At 47.7% G+C, this 8669-nt stretch overlaps 1 protein-coding gene across 6 annotated transcripts in view; it reads right to left on the bottom strand.

Annotated features, from left to right (window-relative positions):
- Positions 1-8669, bottom strand: part of ARSH (arylsulfatase family member H) — a 50448-nt gene that overhangs the window by 17800 nt on the left and 23979 nt on the right. Inside the window, exon 1 of one of the 6 annotated variants that reach the window (XM_061136761.1) lies at positions 3003-3028. The exons of the other annotated variants lie outside the window; for them this stretch is intronic. The gene's annotated coding sequence lies outside the window, so the exon portion shown is untranslated. Of the gene's footprint in view, positions 1-3002; positions 3029-8669 lie in introns of those variants that run through there. 6 annotated transcript variants of the gene reach the window in all.

Genomic DNA, 8669 nt, shown 5'->3' on the forward strand with positions numbered 1-8669 from the left:
TCAGGTCTAATTTAAATATGTGTGCTCAGTCGCTCTGTCGTATCCGGCTCTTTGTGACCCCAATGACTGTAGGCCACCAGCAGTCTCTGTCCATGGGATTCTCCAGGCAGGAATCCTAGAGTGGGTGGCCATGTCCTTCTCCAGGGGATCTTCCCGACCCAACAATTGAACCCGGGTCTCCCTCATTGCAGGCAGATTCTTTACCATCCGAGCTACCAGTTCAGATCAGTTCAGTCCCTCAGTCGTGTCCGACTCTTCGCGACCCCATGGGCCACAGCACGCCAGGCCTCCCTGTCCATCACCAACTCCTGGAGTTGCCCAAACTCATGTCCATCGAGTCGGTGATGCCACCCAACCATCTCATCCTCTGCCGTCCCCTTCTCCTCCCGCCTTCAATCTTTCCCAGCATCAGGGTCTTTTCAAATGAGTCAGTTCTTCGCATCAGGTGGCCAGAGGATTGGAGCTTCAGCATCCATCTTTCCAATGAACATTAAGGACTGACCTCCTTTAGGATGGACTGGTTGGATCTCCCTGCAGTCCAAGGGACTCTCAAGAGTCTTTTCCAGCACCACAGCAGGGAAGCCCTCTAACTTAAATATTCAGTTCCATTCTAAATAATCTTCACCTGTCAGTAGTAACGACTTCCTTCGAGGCTCAGTCACCTTCTGAATGTCACACAATAAAACGATGAGAGAGACACCCTCTGGTTCCTAGACAAAAACGTTAATAAAAGAACTTTCTCAAGTAACACCAGCAACAAAACCCTTCAATCTGGAGCCTCTAAAATAAAGCTCACCCACGAGCAGGCAGCCGTCCAGGAAGTCTTTGTCTGAGACCTACTGTGTGGTCTTCTAGGAAGGATGGAAGATGGTTGAGCATGGTGGACCACACATGCCTCTCGCCTTGAAAAGCGCAAGGAGCAACAGTGTAGACCTGGGGGTTACGGTGGCCAGGTCCATTCCCCCCAGAAGTGTGTCTGCAGCAGCCGTAATTAGGACCGTTTTATGAGAGTCCCAAGAGTGATACAGCCTGGTATCCCCTTGCCTTGGGATGCTTTAAATTCCCCACGTCAACGAGGTTCTTCCGTCAGCTGAGCACCCACCCCACAGACCAAATGACAGGTAGTAAAGATTAATGACTCCGCCAAACAGTTTATAGGGTTTTCTCAACCCCAAGGCATTGCTACACACGGCTTCCCACTGGGTCCTCAAAATACCTTACCTGGCTCGCCTCGAGGGGCTAATGATAGCTACTCTGTTTTATGGGAGAGGGACCTGGGGATCACAGGGTTTAAAAGACTTTTCACGAGCCTGGTAAATTGAAGACCAGCGTGCAGTGTGAGGTGTCTGAGTCAAATCTGTGTGTGTGTGTGTGTGTGTGTGTGTGTCCAACTCCAAGGGCCATCTTGTCATCTTTGACCTCCAGTAAGGATCTCCGAAGAATGGATGCCTTCGAACGGTGGTGTTGGAGAAGACTCTTGAGAGTCCCTTGGACTGCAAGGAGATCCAACCAGTCCATCCTAAAGGAAATCAGTCCTGAATGTTCATTGGAAGGACTGATGTTGAAGCTGAAGCTCCAATCCTTTGGCCACCTGATGCGAACGGCTGACTTCATTGGAAAAGACCCTGATGCTGGGAAAGATTGAAGGCGGGAGGAGAAGGGGGCGACAGAGGATGAGGTGGTTGGGTGGCATCACCCACATGATGGACATGAGTTTGAGTAAGCTCTGGGAGTTGGTGATGGACAGGGAGGCCTGGCGTGCTGCAGTCCATGGGACTGCAAAGAATCAGACGCGACTGAGTGACTGAACTGAACTGAGCAGCTTCAAAGACCCAGTGTATCCGAAAATAAATAAGTAATTAAAAAAAAAAAAAAAGAATTACGATGGGTGGTCATATGCACCCCTGCAAAGTCCTTCCTAACAGGCAAGGAACAAAATCTATCTGTTAAATAGACAGGAAGGGAAGTTGTCTTCATGATTTAAGGGAACGCCCATTGCCTCAAAATACTGGGCTTATCAACTCCAGATTTTAAGAAACATCAAGAAGATCCTGTCTACCAAGAAGCTGCTCCAACTAAGCCTGTATTCCTCACCCCACCCCACCCCCATAGCCTGGTATTTTTTTTTCAGATTTTAACGTAGAATGTTATTAAAGGTAAGTACATGGGCAAGAGGCAACTGGACTTCAGATCTATAAATGCATGAAGCTGACGAACTGAAAGGGTCAGTCTCTCAGTCGTGTCTGACTCTGTGTGACCCCGTGGACTGCAGCCCGCCAGGCTCCTCTGTCCCTGGGATTCTCCAGGCAAGAATACTGGAGTGGGTTGCCATTCCCTTCTCCAAGGGATCTTCCCGACCCAGGGATCGAACCCAGGTCTCCCGCAGGCAGATTCTTTACCGTCTGAGCCACCGAGGAAGCCTCAAGCAGCCTGACACATCACACACAAATACAGTCTTATAAAACCATCGTTATCTTCCAGCAGTCTTTAAAGAGGTGGCCAAAGTCACCTCCTTCATCAAGAGCACCCCTGAAAAAGTTACTAAACACATAAACTCCACTACAGAAAAATAGGATTGGATACCCCGTGTCCACCCACAGGCAAATGACTCAATCAACTCTGGTGAGGCCAGAAATCCTTAGAATACATAGTACTCAAAAGATTATCAATTTTTTTTTTAAGGAGCAAACCATTCATAGAGATAACAGTATTTATGGACTGAAAGATAACTATGCTGGGTGAAAGAAGCCAGAGAAAGTAATATATATTGATGATCCCGTATCTACACACATTTAACATTGCAGAAAATGTGAAGGGCACAGTGAGATGGAGAGAGAGAGAAAGACAGAGACTGACAGATGAAGAGACAGAATTGGAGAGAGAGAGAGAAACAGAGAATTTGATGAAACTCACACTCAAGTTTCCCCCGTCTCTCCCTTGACCAGATAACAATATGAGCACCCCCAAGCTGAATTATTGTCAAGTTAAACTGTTTCACTCACTTGCGGCGAGTTCTTCCCCCAGGCTCCTCGCGTTTGTGAACGCCGCTCCTGCAAGTCCAAATTCCTCGCTCGGCCCGGAGCTCCCGTCCTCATGATTATAATTAAACAGGTATTAAGTGCCCAGGCCGGGCTTTGCTCAAATGCGCCAATTATTTTTATATCTAAACATGACCTGTTGAGACTGCTGCGAACATAGTTATTTACGGAAGGATATCAGGCATGGTTGACTTTCAAGTGGTACTGCTGTTTACTCTCTCAGTTATGCCCCACTCTTTGCTGCGACCCCATGGACTGTAGCCCGCCGGGGTCCCCTGTCCATAGGGATTCTCCAGGCAAGAATACTGGAGTGGGTCGCCATGCCCTTCTCCAGGGGATCTTCCCTACCCAGGGATCAAACCCAAGTCTCTTGCATTGGCAGGCAGAATCTTTACCAGCTGAGCCACCAGGAAAGCCCAAGAATACTGGAGTGGGTTGCCATTTCGTTCTCCAGGGGATCTTCCCGACCCAGGGATCAAACCCAAGTCTCTTGCATTGGCAGGCAGATTCTTTCCCACTGAGCCACCAGGGAAGCCCTTTGCATGGTACCAAACGTACACAGATAAGAAAGGGGAATTCAGAACGTTGAATTTTTTTTTTTTTTAATGAAACTTAAGCAAGGACTCCAGCCAGACTTTCAAAGCAGGGAAGAGAGGGCACACGTGTAATATGGAGCGTTTCAGCCTCTTCCGGTCTCCAAGCATCTTAGGGACCTTTCACGGCTCTATGGACGCTGAGTGCCATGGGCTGCATACATATGTGGCGGTTTCACAGCACCCAGACACCCTTTCTGCTAGATTCACCCATACATTCCTCTAGAAATGCTACCACTGCACTTATCCCTGGGCATCTCCACCCTTTCTTAAAGTCTTCTTATGGTGGTGAGACAGAGGATGAGATGGTCGGATGGCATCACCGACTCGACGGGACATGAGTTTGAGTAAACTCCGGGAGTTGGTGATGGGACAGGGAGGCCTGGCGTGCTGTGGTCCATGGGGTCGCAAAGAGTCGGACACGGCTGAGCGACTGAACTGAACTCATGTTGGTGAGAAGCCAGGAGTCAGGGAAAGAAGAGATGCTCGTTGTGAGAATGCTTCGAAAGTCTCAACGCGCTGAATCGCCCAGTTTCTCATACAGGGTCTGTTCCTTCACTCTTCTGTTATTTTCTAAAAAAATTTATTTATTTTTAATTGAAGGATAACTGCTTTGCAGTTGCATTGGTCTCTACCAGACATCCCCATGAATCAGCCATAGGTTTACCCATGTCCCCTCCCACCTGAAACTCCCCCCCACCTCCCTCCCCATCCCACCCCTGTAGGTAGTCCCAGAGCCCCGCCGTGAGTTCCCTCAGTCATAGAGCAAATTTCCATTGGCTGTCTATGTTACATATAGTCATGTACGCTTCCACGTTACTCTCTCCGTATCTCCTGCCCTCTCCTTCCCCCCATCCACACTGTCCCTAAGTCTGCTCTCCATGTCTACATCTCCATTGCTACCCTGCAACTAAGATTCATCAGTACCATCTTTACATATAGATTCACATATATAAATATATATATGCCATATATATGCATTAGTTTATGATAATTGTTTTTCTCTTTCTGACTTACTTCACTCTGTATAATAGGTTCTGAGTTCATCCATCTCGTTAGGGCTGACTCAAATGTGTCCCTGTTCACATCTGAGTAATATTCCACTGTGTATATGTAACACGGCTTCTTTATCCTTTCACTTTTCGATGGCCATTTAGGTTGCTTCCATGCCCTACTTATTGTAAATACAGCCTTCAGTCTTCTGTATCTTTGCCTGTCAGGTAGAGGCTCCTTTTATTTTAATATTGATGTTTGTTTTTCAACTGCTGGGGAGGAAAGGTGTGTCTGGTGATGAAGATTAGGTTTGAATCCCTTCCTGGGAAAGATGGGCTTCGCTGGTGGCTCAGCTGGTAAAGAATCCACCTGCAATGTGGGAGACCTGGGTTCAACCCCTGGGTTGGGGAAGATCCCCTGGAGAAGGGAAAGGCTACCCACTCCAGTATTCTGGCCTGGAGACTCCCATGGACAGTCCATGGGATCGCAAAGAGTTGGACACGACTGAGCGACTTTCACACTCACACACTCACTCACACTGGGAAAGATGTCCTGACGTGATTTATTCTAAAAAGTAAAACTGAAAGCGTTAGTCATTCAGCTGTGTCCGACTCTTTCCGACCCCCAGGGACTGTAGCCTGCCAGGCTCTTCTGTCCACGGGATTTTCCAGGCAAGAATACTGGAGAGGGTTGCCATTTCCTTCTTCAGGGGATCTTCCTGACTCAGGGATTGAACCCAGGTCTCCTGCATTGCAGGCAGATTCTTTACCATCTGAGCCACCAGGGAAGCCCTATGTTTATAAAACGAAGCGCTCAGATTCAACATCTGTTCTCTCCAGGGAGGTTCAGTGGACAAGCTCAAGTTAAGCACTGCTGTGCATCAAACAATGTACTGGAAATGGAATTTGGGGCAGGTTACAAAATCACTGCAGATGGTGACTGCAGCCATGAAATTAAAAGACGCTCTCTCCTTGGAAGGAAAGTTATGACCAACTTGGACAGCATATTAAAAAGCAGAGACGTTACTTTGCCAACAAAGGTCCATCTAGTCAAGGCTATGGTTTTCCCAGTGGTCATGTATGGATGTGAGAGTTGGATTGTGAAGAAAGCTGAGCGCTGAAGAATGGATGCTTTTGAACTGTGGTGTTGGAGAAGACTCTTGAGAGTCCCTTGGACTGCAAGGAGATCCAACCAGTCCATCCTGAAGGAGATCAGTCCTGGGTGTTCGTTGGAAGGGCTGATGCTGAAGCTGAAACTCCAGTACTTTGGCCACCTCATGTGAAGAGTTGACTCATTGGAAAAGACCCTGATGCTGGGAAAGATTGAGGGCAGGAGGAGAAGGGGACGACAGAGGATGAGATGGCTGGATGGCATCACCGACTCGATGGGCATGGGTTTGAGTAAACTCCAGGAGTTGGTGATGGACAGGGAGGCCTGGCGTGCTGCGATTCATGGGGTTGCAAGGAGTGGGACATGACTGAGTGAAGTGAAGTGTTAGTGAAAAACTCTATTTTTATCTGCTCTAAAATACATATTTTTTATCCTCAGCTTATTTTTTTTCATTTTTTATTGAAAAATATACATAACAAAAAACCTCCCAGGGGGCTCAGTGGTAAAGAATCTGCCTGCCAATGCAAGAGACTTGGGTTTGATCCCTGGGTCGGGAAGATCCCCTGGAGAACGAAATGGCAACCCACTCCAGTATTCTTGGGCTTTCCTGGTGGCTCAGCTGGTAAAGATTCTGCCTGCCAATGCAAGAGACTTGGGTTTGATCCCTGGGTCGGGAAGATCCCCTGGAGAACGAAATGGCAACCCACTCCAGTATTCTTGGGCTTTCCTGGTGGCTCAGCTGGTAAAGATTCTGCCTGCCAATGCAAGAGACTTGGGTTTGATCCCTGGGTAGGGAAGATCCCCTGGAGAAGGGCATGGCAACCCACTCCAGTATTCTTGCCTGGAGAATCCCCATGGATGGAGGAGCCTGGGGGCCTACAGTCCATGGGGTCACAAAGAGTTGGACACGACTGAGCGACTAAAGACCACATCACATATTCCACTATATGGATAGATCTCTAAATTAACTACAAATGGATCAAAGACCTTAAACAGTGGCCTTCAATATACAAAACTCTTACAAGAAAACGGAGGGTTAAATCTTCATGACTTTGGATTCGGTGATTCCTTAGCTATGACACCAGTCCTGAATATTCATTGGAAGGACTGAGGCTGAAGCCAAACTTCCAATCCGTTGGCCACCTGACGCGAAGAATCGACTTGTTGGAAAAGACCCTGATGCTGGGAAACATTGAAGGCAGGAGGAGAAGGGGATGACAGAGGATGAGATGGTTGGATGGCATCTCCGACTCAATGGACCTGAATTTGAGTAGACTCCGGGAGTTGGTGATGGACAGGGAGGCCTGGCGTGCTGCTGTCCATGGGGTCACAAAGAGTCGGACGCAACTGAGCAACTGAACTGAACTATCTATGACATTGAAAGTGCAAGCAGCAGAAGAAAGGGAAAACAGGTAAGTTTTACCTCATCAGAATTAAAAACTGCTATGTCCACAATCAGCAGAGTGAGAAGACAGCCCCCATCAGAACAGACTTCACTTGCAGCATCCTGCAGTTTAAACATGTTTAAATTAAACATTTAAATCTGAGTTTAAACATGGATTTTACTGCGCTTGGCAGCCAGGTGGCAGTCACCATCTATTTCTGCCTACACTCTCTGCCGGCACCTTCCGGAAAGATCAGGAAAAGGGCTGATCTAGGGGTTTCAATGAGCAACTCAGGGCACGTCCACTCTTGTCATAACCACACCTTTTCCAGATTGTGGTTTTTTTTTTTTTTTTTTTGTTCCAGAAACCTGCATCCAAAGCGGACCAACCAGCTCTAAGGAATTTCAATCCCCAACCTTCCCAGTTTTTACCAGTTCCGGGGTGTGATAATAGTCACACTGGGCTTCCCAGGTGGCATTTGTGGTAAAGAACCTGCCTGCCAATGCAGGAGACATAAGAGAGGAGGGTTTGATCCCTGGGTTGGGAAGATCCCCTGGAGGAGGAAATGGCAACCCAGTCCAGTCTTCTAGCCTGGAGAATCCCATGGACAGAGGAGCCTGGTGGGCTGCAGTCCATGGGCTCGCAAAGAGTCGGAGATGACTGAAGCATCTTAGCACACACACACAACAGTCACATTATCGGAGGGACCGTTGCTAAAAGCTGAAGCTCCGATCCTTTGGCCACCTGATTCGAAGAGCCAACTCAGTGGAAAAGACCCTGATGCTGGGAAAGATTGAGGGCAGGAGGAGAAGGGGACGACAGAGGATGAGATGGTTGGATGGCATCACCGATGCGACGGACATGAGTGTGAGCAAGTTTTAGGAGATGGTGATGGACAGGGAGGCCTGGCGTGCTGCGGTCCATGGGGTCGCAAAGAGTCGGACACGACTGAGCGACTGAACAAAATAACTGATTCACTTTGCTATACAGCAGAGATTAGTCCAGCATGGTAAATCAACTTTACTTCAATAAAAAATGATTTAAAAAAAAAGAAATATATGTTCTGCCACCATATGGAAAAATGTTTCCCCTAGCCAACAGAAAAGAAAAAAAAAAAGGCATGACGCTGAAAAAGAGTTCACACAGATGGTCACGCTATTGAGAGGGTAACGGGCCAGGGGTCTCCAAACGGGGGAAAGAGGCTGCAAGTGTCAGACATTTTTTATCTCTCCCTTAAGCAGAAGGAGACAAAGTCCAAGTGTCAGATTTTTTTCCCCTTCTCTATACGAAATTAAGAAGAAGGAAATGGCAACCCACTCCAGCATTCTTGCCTCGAAAATCCCGCAGATGGAGGAGCCTGGTGGGCTACAGTCCATGGGGTCGCAAAGAGTCAGACACGACTGAGCAACTTCACTTCACTTCATACAAAATTAAAAGGAGGTTTCTCTTAAAATTCTCTGCTGCCATGACGACACCCGGTTCCCCCTGAACTTAACTTTTCTCAAACCTTGAGCTAACCAATGCATTTTTCTTATGGAAATGTTTGTTTT

This window comes from Dama dama, chromosome X (assembly GCF_033118175.1).
Source record: "Dama dama isolate Ldn47 chromosome X, ASM3311817v1, whole genome shotgun sequence".
Lineage (NCBI taxonomy): Eukaryota > Metazoa > Chordata > Mammalia > Artiodactyla > Cervidae > Dama > Dama dama.